The sequence below is a fragment of the Dromiciops gliroides genome, chromosome 5 (genome assembly GCF_019393635.1).
Source record: "Dromiciops gliroides isolate mDroGli1 chromosome 5, mDroGli1.pri, whole genome shotgun sequence".
Taxonomy (NCBI): Eukaryota; Metazoa; Chordata; class Mammalia; order Microbiotheria; family Microbiotheriidae; genus Dromiciops; species Dromiciops gliroides.
The window spans coordinates 239007739-239025124 of NC_057865.1; positions in this window are offsets into that span (position 1 = coordinate 239007739).

A 17386-nucleotide genomic window follows, 5' to 3' on the forward strand; every position below is an offset into this window, starting at 1 on the left:
AAGGTAGAAAAGGTCCAAGAAGAAAATGGTGGGGTGAAAATGAAAGTTGATAGTCCCAGGAAGTACAGAGCCAAGTGGCTTAACTCTACCCAAGCATGGCCTCTGGTTGTTGTTGTTTTGTTGTTTGTCCTTTATTCTTTTTTGTTTGTTTGTTTTTGAGGGACAATGGGAGTCAAGTGACTTGCCCAAGGTCACACAGCTAGTAAGTGTGAAGTGTCTGAGACCAGATTTGAACTCAGGTCCTCCTGAATCTAGGGCCGGTGCTTTATCCACTGCATCACCTAGCTGCCCCTATTTGTCCTTTATTCTTGAAGAGGACCATGACAGATGCCACGACTTGCAATGAATTTGGATTTTTAAGTGAGGGAGGGTTGGGGCAGCTAGTTGGCACAGTGGATAGAGCACTGGCCCTGGATTCAGGAGGACCTGAGTTCAAATCTGGCTTCAGACACTTCACACTTACTAGCTGTGTGACCCTGGGCAAGTCACTTAACCCTCATTGCCTTGCAAAAAAAAAAAAGAAAGAAAGAAAAGTTAAGTGAGGGAGGGTTATGCAAGGTCACCAACCTCACTCTCTCTTTTAGTACCATCTGGGTCCAGTGACAAGATGCATTATCAGGATGACTAGAGATGGCCCTGAATGTTTAAAGGCAATTGGGATTAAGTGAATTGCCCAGGGTCACACAGATAGTAAGTGTCTGAGGTGAGATTTTGAATTTAAGACCTCACAACTTCAGGGCCAGTGCTCTATCCCCTGCACCACCTAGCTGCCCCTCTCTGGTAGTTCTAGTTCATTCTGATACTTCATGGCCTCAGGTAGTTCTGGTTTGAGGGAGGAGCAACAGCAATATAAATGAGCTGGATTGCCCTTGATATATATTGTCACGTATTATATTTCATTAATATGTATTTTATTACATATAATATTTTATTCTATGGATATATGAGATGTATTTTATTTTATACATTTTATTCTATGTATGTGTTTATGAATATGTATTTTAAATAATACTTTATTCTATGTATGTATTTGTGTATATGTATTTTATTTTATATAATATTTTATCCTATGTTATGTATATATTTTATTCTATGCATTTGTGTGTGTTTTATACTGTTTGTATTTGCATATATATTTTTGTATATACATTTTATTTGTATATACATTGTATGTGTATATATATATATATATATATATATATATATATATATATATATATATATTGTATATACATAAAAGTAATTCCTTGGAGCAGGAAACACATTATACTGCTTTGCATTCCCATAGTAATTGTAAAGTAGATTCTCAAAGAAACAATGCTTCCTCCCCTCCCCCCAATTAGGAAACTCTCTGCACTCTCCATAAGCAGAGGAACTAGACCTGTGGTTTCATCGGAGGAGGGAACTCCCAAATAAAGAAGTTCTCTCTGCCAATATAGATCAGTACTTTCTCTGTGACAAGTCTTTAGAAAGGTGCCTGTGAGTTGGTTAAGTGAGTTGCCCAGAGTCCCGCAGCCAGTTTGTGCCTTGAACCTGGGTCTTCATCCCTGGCTCTCTAGCTATTCTTATTATTCATGTTATGGCCTGGTCCCAATTTATCTTTCCAGCCTAATTGCACACTACTCCCTAAAATGAATTTTCCAGTCAAGTTACAATAGTCCAACAGTTGTTTATTATGCCAGTCTGTGGCACCATGGCATGCTAGGTGGCACAGTGGCTAGAGTACTGAAACTAGACTTGAGGTCAAATCCATCTTCAGACACTATATACCTGGGTGACCCTTGGTATATCACCATACCTCTCTGCCTCAATTTCCTCATCTGTTAAATAGGGATAATAATAGCAGACAACTCCCAGGGTTGATGTAAAAATCAAATGAGATAAAATTTGTAAAGCACTTTGCAATACTTTACAAAACAAGTGCTATGTAAGTGCTAGCTATTGTTGCCATTGTCATCATCATCAATACCACTATTCCAGATGTTGAGGTAGACTTAAAAAGTATGATAAATTAGAAAATAGTCTCTGCCCTCAAGGAGTTTACTATCCAATAGGAAGGATAAGATGTATGAAAATGCCTATAATACAAAGTAGAATATGGCAAATGTCAAAAGAGGATAATAGCGGACACACAGAGGGACAATAGAAAGAAAACTGTGCTTGGAGTCAGAGTATATGTGCTTGAATCCCATTTTTATTACTTATAATTTGTGGGACCTTAGGCAAGTCTCCAGGCCACAATTTGGGTGTATTTGGTTATTTTCAGTCATGTCTAACTCTTCATGATCTCATTTGGGGTTTTCTTGGCAAAGATACTGGAGTGGTTTGCTATTCCCTTCTCTAACTCATTTTACAGATAAGGAAACTGAGGCAAATAGGGTTAAGTGACTTACGCAGGGTCACATAGCTATTAGGGGTCTGAGACCAAATTTTAGCTCAGGTCCTCCTGACTCCAGACCAGGAGGTCTATTCACTGTGCCACCTAGCTACCCCAAGCCACAATTTACTTATCTATAGAGTGAAGATCCACAGAATTCAATTCAACAGAGTCTAAAATTTATCAGGCACTGTGCTAGGCCCTGGGCATACAAGACCAAAAATATTTCGCTTCAGATGCTTACTACCTATGTGACCATAAGCAATTCACTTAATTTCTGCCTGCCTCAGTTCCTTCAACTGTAAAATGGAGATAATTATAGCACCTACTTCCCAGGGCTGGTGCAAGGATGGAGCTAAAGAAGAAGAAGATGATGATGACGACATTTGTAAAGTGCTTAGCACAGTTCTTGGAACATAGTAAATAGTATATAAATGCTAGCTATTATTATCCCTAGAAGTAATACCTTTAGGAGTTTACATTCTGCTAGGGAGAATACACATGTAAATAAAGCAGAAAATATAAAATAGATACTAATTAATTTCTGGGAGGGGAGAGATTGGGGAACACCAAACCACTAGAGGAATCACAAAGGGACTCACAGTTGGTGACAAATGAGCTGAGCTTCAACAGAAGCCAAGGATTCCCAGGGGCACAGGAGAGAAGGAAGATTATTCTAAGCATGGAGGACTGACTAGGAAGTGGGAGAGGGATTTTTATTTTCTGGGAATAGAAGAAAGTGTTGGATCAGATGACTTCTAAGGTGACTCAATTGTTTCACCTCTTTGTGACCCCTTTGGGGTTTTCTTGGCAAAGATACTGGTTTGCCATTTCCTTCTCCAGCTCATTTTCCAGATGAAGGAACTGAGGCAAACAGGATTAAGTGACTTGCCCAGGATCACACAGCTAGTAAGTGTTTGAGGCCAGATTTGAACTCAGGAAGATGAATCTTCCTGATTCCAAGTCCTGTGCTTTACCCACTTCACTATCTAGCTGCCCATAAGGTCACTCTAAATCAATGATTCTATGAATATTGGCAATTGATTCAAAAGAGTTAGAAAACAAGGCTCCTGCTGTGAATATTCTGGTCTGACTGTTCTGGGAAGCAATTTAAAATTATGTTAAGAAAGGGACTGGGGCAGCTAGATGGTGCAGTGGATAAAGCACCAGCCCTGGATTCAGGAGTACCTGAGTTCAAATCCAGCCTCAGACACTTGACACTTACTAGCTGTGTGACCCTGGGTAAGTCACTTAACCCCAATAGCCTCACCAAAAAAAAAATTAAAAAAAAAAGAAAGGGACTAAAATATCTGGGGGAATAACTGGAGTCAGGTCTTACAGTTCACAAAAGCAGATTATTAAATTTTCAGTGTGAGCATTTACACTTCAGAAATCAGCAAACGTTACCAATCAAGTGGGTTGATTTATTGTTATCATTGATCATCTAGGAAGTGATGGAAAAAATGCAAAATAAACTTGAAAGTGTGTCATGTGTACTGTTTCCTAGAGAGCCTGTAATTATATTTACCAGCACACCACTGAAAAACATCCCTACCCTTTGACCCAAAAATCTCCACTGCTAGAGATCCCCTCCAAAGGAGCCATCTTTATAACAAAGAATTACAAGAGAGTCATCAGTGATATGACAGGGGAACCGAGAGGAATGGCTAAGTTTATCAAATAGAAGGGAAAGAGAAATGGGTCCAGAACTGAACCTTGGGATACATATATCCACAGTTACTGAGCAAGACATGGATAATGATGCAGCAAAGGAGAACAAAAAAGTGATGTCAGATAGGAAAAAGAAACCAGGAGAGTGTGATGTCACAAAAAAACAAAACTGGAGAGAGCATACAGAGTGATCAGCAGTGCCAAATGCTGTAGAGGGGTCAAGAAAAAAGAACAAGGATTGAGAAGAGCTATTTAATTCATAGAATTCTGGAGAAAGCAGTTTCAGTTGAATTATGAGGTTAGAATTGAAGTTTCAGAGAGAGACTGAGAGAGGAGGAGGGCATGGAGGCACCTAGTGTACATGGCTTTTTCTAGGAGTTTGTTGAGAAAACAAGATGGGAGCTGGAGGGCATATCAAGGTCTAGTGAGAGTTTTTCAATTATGGGGGAGTCTTTGGCATGTTTATAAGCAGTACAAAAGAAACCAGAAGATATGGAGAGATTGAAGATTAAAATAAAGAAAGTGGTTGTAGGGGGAAATCTTCTTATAAAGCTGAGAGGATGGGAAAATGGAAGAGGGGGGCAAATAATGAAGTCCTATCAAACCCTAGGACAAAGAAGGAAAGACTAGGTGATACATCAAGGGTTTGTGAAATGAAAAATAAGGGAAAGGGAGCTCAAGGGGAAGAGAACCAGTTAATAGAGGTGTAAGGAATTTCCTTGTTTCAGTATGGGTCCAGATTAGATGACATACATTTCTAGTGGACCCAGCTAAGAGAGATTCATAATTTCATCCAATTCAATCTAGTAGCAAATGAGTAGGAGCAGGTGGGGCAGATGAAGTCACCAGGATGATGGTTTGATGAGGTGTGAGTGGTGATAGAAGAAAGGATAGAACACTGGCCCTGGATTCAGGAGGACCTGAGTTCAAATCTGACCTCAGACACTTGACACTTACTAGCTGTGTGACCCTGGGCAAGTCACTTAACCCTCATTGCCCCAACAAAACAAAAAAAAGAAGAAGAAAGGATAAAGCATTATTATGTGGTCTGCCAAAGGGTTCATGTTGGGAAGGGAAGAAAGTGTATCCATAGCAAGAGTTGATTGAAAGCCTTGGAAAATATTGAGGGCTGAAGGAGTGGGAGGTCATAGTTTGGATAAATGATAGATTTGGGAAGAGTAGGGAGTATGGGAAGACAATGATAGATTAACTAGATAAAGGAAGTGGATAAAGGAATCTTAGGAGTGTTGATAGCAAAATCAAGGGTATGATCATCCCTTTAGATAGCTGAGATGGAGTGGAAGGTCATGGGAGTTGAACAGCTTGAGGAATTGGTAGGTTATTATATTTGAGGGAACATAAATCAACAAGCATATTGAAGTCTCTAACTCTGAGTTGGGGTAGAGAAGGAAACTGAGTCAGGTATTAAACTCACTGAGAAAGGAGAGAAAATGTCTTGGAAATGAGTAGATAAGAGCATCAAGTTCTGAAATGGGTGAAAAATTTAGATGGAGTGAACTTCAAAGGAGGGAACATTACTGAAGAATGACAAGAAAGGGAGCCTGGAAGTACCAATAGGATGTATCAAATCTTTCTCTGGTACCAGTGAAATAGGGTTTAAGAGAGACAGTGCCATCAATCAGTCCTGAAAAATCTGGACATTGGTTCCAGTCCTGTCCATAGGAACCCAGAGAGAGACAGAAGATGAGAAGAACATGGGGGGAAGAAGACCCAATGGGCATTGTGTTGGCATTGCTATTCATGTTCCCTCTTGCTGTTTCCTCCCTTCATCTTGCCCTGCTCTGTCCCAGAGGAATTCAAAATCTCCCAGTGATCTATAAAAGCAGAACTCTGTTCCTAGCTCAGAGAAACCTCAATATAGAACCAGTTTCTTCAAAATCTGGAGAGGAACAGAGGTTCTTCAGGATGATGTTTTTGTGATTCTCAACAAACCCAAATACCTGTTATGCAAGGTTTTCTGGTGCCTACCTCTTCTCTTTAAGGTCTACCTTTGGATCCTTATTTTTTCCTTCTCTCTAGGGTTCTTCCTCTACTATAAGCCTTACACACAACATGTGCTCCATCAGCTGTTTAGAGTGCAATTTATTGTTCTTCAGTGGAAGAAATTCCAGGTATAAACTAAATACAACTAGGCAAAATAAAAGTATATGGACTTATTATTTAGTTGATTCTGGCATGGCTTAATATGGCCTATACCACCTCCAACAAGCCTTTGATATTAACAGTAAATCAAAGTCATTCAATGGAGACTGCCTGGGAATACAGGATTCTGTAGGTTTGTTTCTTGGGAGGAATTATAGTGGTGCATGAGAGAGAAAACCACATTTACATTCATAAATCCTGAATTCAAATTTTGATTCTATTACTTACTTCCCAACATGGGTAAGTCACTTACTCTTTCTGAATCTAAAATGTAAAATGTATTGGACCAGAGGGATCAGCCAACTGATTTCTTCCAATTCCAATCCTATCTTATGATAATCAGACTTTTATAGCTGTCACCTGTTTAACTAATGAGTTCTGCCTGCAGCCCAGATAGAGCTCTCTCAGATCCTCTATTCACCTGGCAAGTCTTTCTTCTATTTCCTCTCATTGCTATTCAGAAAAAGGGTTGGATTTGGTGTCAAAAGAGCCAGGTTCAAATCATACTCTGCAAATAATTCTTCTTTTTCCCATCTAAGACTACTCTTTTGTAAAATGAGGGGGTGGGACTACATGGCTTCAGAGGTCCTTCCCAGCTGCTGTGATACTAAGATGAAAAAAGTGAAGTGACTTGCTCTAGAGTACTCAGATGCTTCTATAAGATGTGTATTGCCCCCATAGAATATATCTATGGATTTGTCTAAATATGGAAACTAGGAAGACATCTCAGAATTTCACCCATCTCTGAGGAACAGTCCTCAGTCACATTCAGCATTTATTTCACTATCTTGGATGAGGGAAGAGGTGCTAGTGGCCACTATCGATATTACAGATGACAAGAAGTTAGAAGAGACAACTAATGAGTTGGATTAAAGAGTCAGATGACAAAAAGATTGTGATGGACTTGAGCAAGTTCATGATGAAGAAGGAATTTCTGTGGCTTCATCAGTATTGGTACTCCTATCATCAATATTGATTATTAACATCTGAGACAGCTTTGGAAAGATGCTGTCAGTTAAAAAAAATTCCTCCCCCTTATGACGAGTCTGGTGATGAGCCTATCCTCTTTAGCCTGGTCCTTGAATATCATGTGGTCCATCTTTAGGTCCACACTTATAAGCTTTTTTGTTTGTTTGTTTGTTTGTTTGTTGTTGTTTTTTTTGCAGGACAACGAGGGTTAAGTGACTTGACCAGGGTCGCACAGCTAGTAAGTGTCAAGTGTCTAAGGCTGGATTTGAACTCAGGTCCTCCTGAATCCAGGGCTGGTGCTTTATCCATTGTGCCACCTAGCTGCCCCCACACTTATGAGCTTTTTCAGACTGAAAAGACCTGCCTGAGGTTAATTGGCAAAGCCTTCAAGAATCCAAGATCAAAATAACAAAGGACTAATGGTGTAGCATACTATCTGCCTCCAGAGAAAGAACTGATATTGTTTGAATAAAGACTGAAGCATGCTATTTTCATTTTCTTTCTTTCATTATTTTTCCTTTCGTTTTTGAGGCTTCTTGTACAAAATGACTGATGTGGAAATGTTTTACACGATTGCACATGTATAACCTACATCTGATTGCTTACCATCCAAGGGAAGGGAGAGCGGAACAAAAGAGGGGGAGATAGAATTTGGAACTCAAAACTAAAAAAAAATGTTGAAAAATTGTTTTAACATGTCACGGGGGGAAAATAAAGGATATTAGATATTTAAAAAGGAATCCAAGGTCAATTCCACACCACAATGGGTTATCAGAGCAGGACTTTAGTAGGAACAAATCTAGAAAAGATGAAATTTAATAGAAATAAATGTAAAGGCCAGGCTTGAGTAAAAAAAAAATGGCTAAGTATTGAATGGGGAGGAAATGGAAGAAGAAACTATATCAATAAACACCTAGGGGTTTTTAAAAAGTCTTTTTTTTTACTGAATATGAGTCAACAGTGTGACATGGCAATCAATAAAGGTGATGTTCTTACAGGCTGCATTAATAGTAATGTCTCTCCCACATGGCAGTCTTTCAAATAGTTGATCAGGACACTGAGAGAAAGCAAAATTATGTCAAATGAAGATTTGTTGGAGAGACTATTAGGGAAGAGAAAACCTATGGGAGCTGGTCTGGCTGTATTCTAATACTTGAAGCTGGGGCATTTGAAATAGAGGAGTTATTCTGTTTGGTTCCAGACAGATCAATAGACAATGTATTTATTAAATGCTTGCAGTGTGCCAGAGTATAACCAGTAACAATGAGCAGAAATCACAAGGAACCAAATTTTTGGCTCAATTTAAGAATTTCTGAACAGTTAGAACTGTCCAAGGGAAATGGTTGCATCTTCTCAATGGAGGTCTTCAAGTGAAGTCTAGAAGAAAATTTTTGCAGAGATACCAGACTGACATTCTCACATCTGACAGAGAGCTGAATTAGATTAAGATCTCTCCTAACTCTGAGAGTCATTCATCATTCAGTGTCATGTAAAATATTGTGGGACTAACCTGTTTCTGTCTAAATTATTGGGGAACTAGGCTGGGGTTTTCTAAAATATTGCTACCTATAAATTAATGGCTATTGCACCCATTTAGGTAGTAAGCATGTATTAAATCATATTAAATGTTAGGAGAGCATTAACCACATTTAACACAAGCTGAACACCATATTGTCTCTGAGAGGGCACATGGCTCCAAGCAGCATTCAGAAGTCCTACATTACCTAAAGAGGAGAGAGCTCAGCTACTGGACAGAATGGCCTCACCTCTTTATCACAGTTCCTTTTTCTCTTCAGATAGAGGTGGCTCTTACACATTGATCGAAGTTAATTGGCTAGCATTCAATTCCATTGGTTGACATGACCTGAGGGTGGTCCAAATTAAATTAAGTTTTACCTATGACCTAATGATGTAATGACTTAATGGGGAAGGGTGCAAAAAGACCATCTCTGAAGGGCAAGGCAGATGAAGTCCAGGTGTGGCTAATCTCATCTAGTCAATCTCCATTTCTATTGATCCATCCATGGTCCTAAAAGAGATTAGCTAAAGTTTCTAAGAACTACACTTTCTGAAGTTGGGGGTGAAGAGAAAGCTTACTAAGACTGGGAACCCGAGTCTCCCAAGAAATCCATTGTTAATAATTATTTTTGCACAATTCATTCATTCAAGTTCCATTTATAAAACACATTCTATGTCTCTAGGTGCTGAGAACACAAAGACAAAAGTGAAACAATGAGAGAGCTAGGAGTTGAAGTTTCTCATTCATGCTAGAATCTTCAGGGGCAGCTAGGTGTCACAGTGAATAAAACACCAGCCCTGGATTCAGGAGGACCTGAGTTCAAATCTGGCCTCAGATACTTGGCACTTACTAGCTGTTTGACCCTGGGCAAGTCACTTAACCCCAATTGCCTCACCAAAAAAAAAAAACATCTTCATAATAATATTTCATATTGGGGACTATTCAGAAGTAAGAAAACTAACATTTATTAAATGCCTACTATGTGCCAGGCACTGTATTAAATGAAATGGGGAAGGGGGCACCAGAAATGTAGTGGGGGATGATCTAATTGATCAGATTGATCATGAGGCATCCCAAAGAATTACAAGACTCAGTTTGTCAAGTTTTATTAAAATACTGTGAGGCCACAGGGAGAAGCACCCAAAGGAGATAGGTATTTCAAATGGGGAGATGGAAGTGGTTATATTTATAATGAGAAAAAGTAGGTTATCTCCTCATTATCTTACTGTCCTCCTTAGGGAGGATCATATCCTATTTTGGACTTCCTGGGGTCCTAAGACATCCTCCAAGGTGGGTGCCTTTTTCCCTAAGGGTGTGTTTCTGGGGTTTAAATATCATAAGGTGAACCTAAGGACACATTTAGTCTATCTGCACATGTTCCTAAAGACGTGTTTAAACTTGTCAGACCCCAGGGCTCTCTCTGTTTAGGATATCTCTTTAAGATCTGGTTTCTAGGTGCAGTTTCTGTTTCCTGTCCTCTAGGAACATTAATGGCTATTAATGGTTAATGGTCCCTGGTTACCTTCCCTAAGCCTCTGTTGATATTGCTTGTTGATAGGGACTCAAACTTTCTTCCTTACTGTACTGTTGATTAAATCTCAAACGTTCAGTTTCTCTTTTAACCCTTCTGGCTACTGTTAATCTTAGTTTAGTTGTTATTGATCAAGTCTTAGGTTATCTGTTAACACCTTTTAGTGACAGTTGATTGATTAGAGCTCGGGCCTTAGATTATCTGTTAACCCTTTTTCATCTCCTCCATTACTAAGCATTTTATAAATATTATCTCATTTGATCCTCACAACTTTGGAAGGTAGGTGCTTTTATGATCTCCATTTTCCAATTGGGGAAACTGAAGCAAAGGTTACATCACTTATCCAGAGTCACACAGCTAAGAAATTCTAAGACTGGATTTGAATTCAGGTCTTCTTGGCTCTAGGTCTAGCCCTGTATCCGCTGTACCACCTAATTGAACATACTCTAATTTTCCTGTTTAATAATCTGGTTTCTAATTTCTCTATTTCCCTGCTTACTTTTTTGGTCTAGGTTTAGTTATTATATGTTTTTAAAGGTCAAGAACCAGAATTTTCTTTTCATATATCCCTGAATTCCGACTTGTTTTTTGTTCCTATCAGTGGCCCCTCCCAGTCCTCACCACAACCACCACCTAGTCAGAATCGGTATGAGTGACATTTTATTATCCATTGAATACAGAACTTTAACCAAAATTAAAACACCCATTGTTTTCACATTGGGTTGTAACCAATTGAATCTGAGTGTTTAATATTGATCATGGGGGGAGGGGGCGGGGAGAGAAAGGAGAAATAAATGGAGATGAGTCAACAGAAACCAGACATAGAACCCAGATTGTCTAGTTGTTACCACAGAAATGCATAGAAAATGAAGATATGACCACATGACAGTCATTTTTACAACAGGTCTATGTCTCGGGAGCCAAATCTTTTCACACAGATGTGTGCAGCACCCTGGCTACAGATGAGTGAGAAGATAAATGTTTTGCAGGTGTGATGCACAACAGACACCATTGTCGCCTTTATCCTAGCCCCATGAGAGTATGTCTACAGGCTTATAGTATTCATGGGCTTTCCCTTTCAGAATTCCTACCACCTGGGCTGGTCTACACTATCCTCAAATATCATCTACACGAACGTGTCTTTGACAGATGGTGTAACACATCATTGTCTGGGTGGATCACATTTGTGTAGTTCATTATCGTTCTTAGTGAAGAAGCATTGGCTTATTGCATAGAGAGTAGACCTTGGAGCCAGGAAGATCTGGTTCAAGTCCTATCACTGAAATATAACAACATTAGTTAACATTTGTGTAGCACTTCCTATTTGGAGAAGGAAATGGCAAACCATTCCAGTATCTTTGCCAAGAAAACCTCAAATGGGATCTTGAAGAGTTGAAAACAATTGAAAATGACTGAACAAGGAGGCAGCTAGGTGGCACAGTGGATAAAGCATTAGCCCTGAATTCAGGAGAACCTGAGTTCAAATCTGGCCTCAAACACTTGCCACTTACTAACTGTGTGACCTTGGGCAAGTCACTTAACCCTCATTGCCCCACCCCTCACCCCACAAAATGACTGAACAACAACAAGCACTCACTGTGCACCAGGCACTGTACTAAATGCTTTACAATTATTATTTCATTTGATCCTCCCAACAGCCCTGGCACATGGCCGCTGTTATTATATCCACTTTACAGATGAGGAAACTAAGGCAAACAGGGGTAAGTAACTTGTCCAGGTCCAGATAGCGAGTAAGACTTTGAGGTTCAATTGGAACTCGGGTCTTCCTGTTTCCAAGCAGGAACTCTAGCCATTTTACCACCTCGCTATCCATGCTGGGTGGGTCACTTATCCTGTCAGACAATAAATATCTTTTAAAGTTTTATAGAAATGTTTTGGGGGTTTTCCCCCATTACAAACATTTACAGATGATTCCCACTTTATGAGGTCTCTAATGACAAAGTCAAACAATTAAGTCAAACTAATAATACACTGACCTCATTTGGAAGTACATGCAACATTTCACATCTGTACCATCTCCCCTTTTATCTCGCTTTTCTATTTAAAAAAAAAACACCTTTTGTTGTTATCCTTACTTTTAAAGGATGACACTATCTTCAAGACTAGTGGAAGGGGAAGCTAGATGGCACAGTGGATAGAATACCTGCCTTGGAGTCAGGAGGACCTGAATTCAAATCCAGCCTCAGATACTCACTAGTCATCTAATGCTGGACAAGTCACAACACCAATTGCCTCCAAAAATGAGTTGAGGAACTGGTAGCTTTGGGTAGAGAAAAACTCAAGATAACAACTGGATAATTAACACTTCTCTATCACTACTATATCATGTTGAGATATGGAAGATTCTCAGAGAGGACAACTGGTAGAAACACAGTAAAGGGATTTTTCAGCTAGAAAACTGAGCATTTTAAGCAATTAGCTAAGTCTCTGTTGGCTTTTTCTATTATATTACAGGACTTCTTAGGACAAATTACATCTTGCGACTGTTTTCTTATACTACCTTAAGCCCTCTCCATCCCTTTCCACTAAAAAACAAGTAGATATATAGACGGATGGATGGATAGATATGGGATGAAATCATAAATAGTAAAATTATGGAGACTGAGGAGTATGTGGAATGAATTAATTTATTAAATGAATGTTTTTTAAAATAAACAAGATTTATTAGGTTTTTATAAGATGAGTAAATAAGAATTTATTAAGTGAATGGATTAATTTATTAAATACCATGTGCCAAGAGTGTCGGGGCTACAGATATAAAAGCAACTGTCACAATTCTCTTCTTTTCTGCTGCTGGCTGCCATCTCTGCCAGTCCCCACCCTCCTGATCCCAGCAGGTCAGAATTCCCCAAAGAGAGGGGCCCAAGCTGTTTCTGATTCTCCAGATCCTAGGAAAGACACTCACTACCCTGGGAGTACTGGTTGTTTATGGTAATAGGGACAAGTGAAGAGTAGGAACATGACCCTTCTCTGTCTGTTTTTGTGAAAAGATAGCCGTTATTTCCTGACGATGCCTGAGGGCCATGATCTTCCTTTAGAAGTAGCATTTTCATGATCTCTTCAGAAAGAGGCTAATGGGTCCATCCCAACTCAAAGTCAAGGAAAAATGCAGATGAGTTCCCATGTAACATGAGCCAACAACAGAGCTAGTCAGAGAGGAGCAACAGTTCTTCACCCCCCCCACACACACACACACTCATCTTGCTGTCTATGTTAGAGATCTTATTATTATGGGGTTGGATGGTGCCAAGAATACATCAGCAGAAGGTTATCTGACATACCTGAATTAAAATGCTGCTTGAAGAAGGGACAGGGGAATTAGTGTCTATATAGATATATAGTGTCTATATAGTGAGGTTTTTGCTTCATCCATTAGCAGAAAGCCTTGGTTGAATTTAGAGAAATACCCTATGCACTGCCTTTCACTTGACTTTCAAAATCTTATTGCTAAACAGATTTGAATTAAGAATGCTAAGAACCAAAACTCAATTTCTTTGGAAATCTAACCAGCTCTGAGGCTGGACCTGGAGTTAGGAAACCTGAGTTCAAATCTAATCTCAGATACTTACTAGCTGTGTGAGCCTGGGCAAGTCACTTAACTTCTGTATGCCTCAGTTTCCATGGGAATAATAATAGTACTTACCTCCCAAGGTTGTTACAAGGCTTAAATGAGATAACATTAGTAAAGTGTCTTGTAAAACCATAAGACACTCTAAAATGCTAAATATTATTTCTCATTATCATGAAAACAAAATCTGTCATTTGCATCCTATTCCATTTCTAGCACAATAATATGAATATTCATTGACTCAATTTGTTGGCTACACCTGGAATCAATAGTAAAAAATGATAACAGTGATGGTATCTAGCATTCTTACCCTTTCCATCTTTCCTTCTCATCACCACTTATTGAAAATTTCCCATTGTTTAAGGCTCAGGACAAATGTCACCTAGCAATTATCTTTCCTTTCTTGTCTCTGTCATTAGAACTTTCTTCTCCTTATATATTTATCATATTCTTTTTTTTTTTTTTGGAGAGGCAATTGGAGTTAAGTGACTTGCCCAGGGTCACACAGCTACTAAGTGTCAAGTGTCTGAGACTGGATTTGAACTCAGGTCCTCCTGAATCCAGGACTGGTACTTTATCCACTGCACCACCTAGCTGCCCCATTTATCATATTCTACAATATTTTGAGTGTCCATCTTACCTATCCTACTAGATGAGAGAATCCTTGAGAGCAAAACTCTTATATTATTCACCTTTGTACTCCTTCCTCCCTCCACCAGTGCCTAGGATGGTACCTTGCCTGTAACGTTGTTGGTGGTGTTTGCTATTCATTTTCAGAGGACCAATGACATCACAGGGTGATGTCATAACTCACACATGAATTGTATTTACCTGAGGCAGAGTTGCACAAAGTCATCAGCCTCACTCTCTCTCACAGAGTAATCGAAGTCTAGTGGCAAGATAAAAGTCAGAAAGGCTGGTGACGGTCTGGGATGTGGCAGATGACTTTGGCATCTTTGATGTCTGACCAGGCTCTCAGCACTCCACAGTACCTCCTTCAGGCACCTTGATGATCTTTGGAACAAAATTGTTCTCATCTGCCCATTCCACTGGGGAAGTTTGCACACCCCTTTCTTGCCTGTAATAAGTACTTCATAAGTGGTATTTTCATTACATTGAATTGTCATCCCCTTTTTGTGGAAGATGTAAAAATGAAGGGGAAACTGATTCATTCACTCGTTTGTATGCACATTGGCAACAGCAAAAACAACAACAACAATAACAAACAAACCCCCAGTAAACCTTAAGGGGTTCTAACCTGGTACCAACATCCAGTAGTTTTTCATTAATCCCAATTATCAGTCTATCAGTAAGCATTTATTAAGTGCCTACTACATGCTAGGTGTTGAACTAGTCTCTGAGGATACAAATAATTAATAAATTGAGGTTTGCTTAAAATTGTGTCAGAAGTTTAGCCCCAGGGAGATTTTTTTTTCTCCCAACTGCAGTAGCTTGTGAAGCATGTCTAATAAGACATGAAAGGGCAGCAGGCTCCATAGGTGGATGGAATGTCTGTTCACACAAACAACCTCCCAGATATCTGAGGTAATGAAGTGTGGCAGAATGTCTGCTTGTAGTGGCTTGGAAGAGGCAGGGGGTGGGAGTGGGAGTTCAAACTCAGTGGTCAGTGTCAGAACCTCATGAATTATGGCAAAGGACACTGGGAAATTGGAGGGAAAAAAACATTACTTTCTCCTCCTCCCACATAAAATTAGATGGGGCATATTTTTAGTCAGAACATTTTTTCATCTTGCTGAAATTCTTCCTAAGCTTACTTCAGTTTAGGGTATATGTTACCCTATTATTGACTTATTAACCAAATCAACAGATATGACTTTCTCCAATGCCTAGAGGTAACTAAATAAAAAGATATCTGCACAGGGAGAACAGCGATGATGATGGTGACGATTGGAATGGCGCCACCTGCTGGAGACTTACTGTAGAAAAGCTCCGTGATGAAGTGAAGGTCTTTGAGGGCAAGACCAGGAGTCTTTTCTTTGGTGTCAGGAAGTGACGTCTGCTTGTGGGAGGAAGAAAGGAGGAACCTGGAGCTCTGACTGGCTCTCTTGCCTTTGGACTCTGGCGGAGAGCGGAGTTAGAAATGTGCTCTCCCTTTAATAGATAGGAATCTAGGCCTTTCTCTCTCTCTTTACCAAATTCTTATTCTCCTTAATAAATGCTTAAAAGTCTAACTCTTGCTAAAGCTTATAATTTATTGGTGACCACTCATTAGATATTTTACACAGACTAGCTAGGATTTTAGCTTTATCACAATGATGAAGAAGATGATGACAACGATGAAAATGACAGTAACAGCTGGCATTTATACAGCATTTTAAGGTTTGCAAAAATAATTACATGTGTAAATGGGGGTTTGGTGACTCTAGTGGTGTCTCCTCATGTGGAGAAATGGAAGATCTTGCTTCTTGCTTCCAGGAGAGTTGTGATGACCTGGAATGTTGTTGTTGTTGATGTTGGCTCTTCATTCTTGAAGACAACCATGACATGATGTCATGACTTGCAATGAACTGGATTTAAGTGAGGGAGCCCTTTGCAAGGTCACGAACCTCACTCTCTCCTAGTAGCAAGATATATGTCAGAACAACTATAGATGGCCCTGAATGTTTAAGGCAATTGGGGTTGTGACTTTCCTAGGGTCACACAGCTAGTAAGTATATGAGGTGACATTTAAACTGAGGTCCTCTTGACTCCCAGGCCAGTGCTCTATACACTACTCCACCTAGCTGCCCACCTGGAAGGAAAGTGATTTGGAGAGAGCTGTGGCTCTATTCACCTAAGACATTTTTGTTTTTTTGTTTTTTGGCCAGGCAATGAGGGTTAAGTGACTTGCCCAGGGTCACACAGCTAGTAAGTGTCAAGTGTCTGAGGCTGGATTTGAACTCAGGTCCTCCTGAATCCAGGGTCCGTGCTTTATTCACTGCGCCACCTAGCTGCCCCTCACCTAAGACATTTAAAACCATTACCTCTTTCCCTGAGGGCTCTTGAGGGAGCTGGGTGACTCCTTTACACACACACAGTAATTAATAAAAGGAGCCAAGCCTACAACTTTGTGAATTCTGAAGATCCCCATGGTGCCTTAGCATTTTGGCAACTGGCACACAGTAGGTGCTTAGCAAATGCTTATTGAATTTATGAATGGTTTTCCAGAGTTTGAGATCACAGCCAATGCAGCACTGATTCCCAGAGGAGCTAAGAGCAATTTTCAGAACACCAATTTAGCAGTAGCTGAGATAAGATAAGGATTCATCTAGCAGTGATGATGTTTTTGGACAAGACTTTGGTGGGAATGATGCTATCCAGGAACTAAGCTAGACTGAGTTTACTCTCAAGAGTTATTTAGGAGTAAAAGGGATAGTAAGCCCCTGGGAATATTGGCTGAAAGGTTTGTACTTTATTTTTGCTACATCTTAAAAGTCAATATCCAATGGTTAAAGGCATCTGATGTTGAATGATCAAGTGAAACTGCAGTGATAATGATAGACACCTAACAATGAAAGTGCCAGGAGTGGGAGTGGGACTCAAGCCAATAGTGGCAGTAAAGAGTGA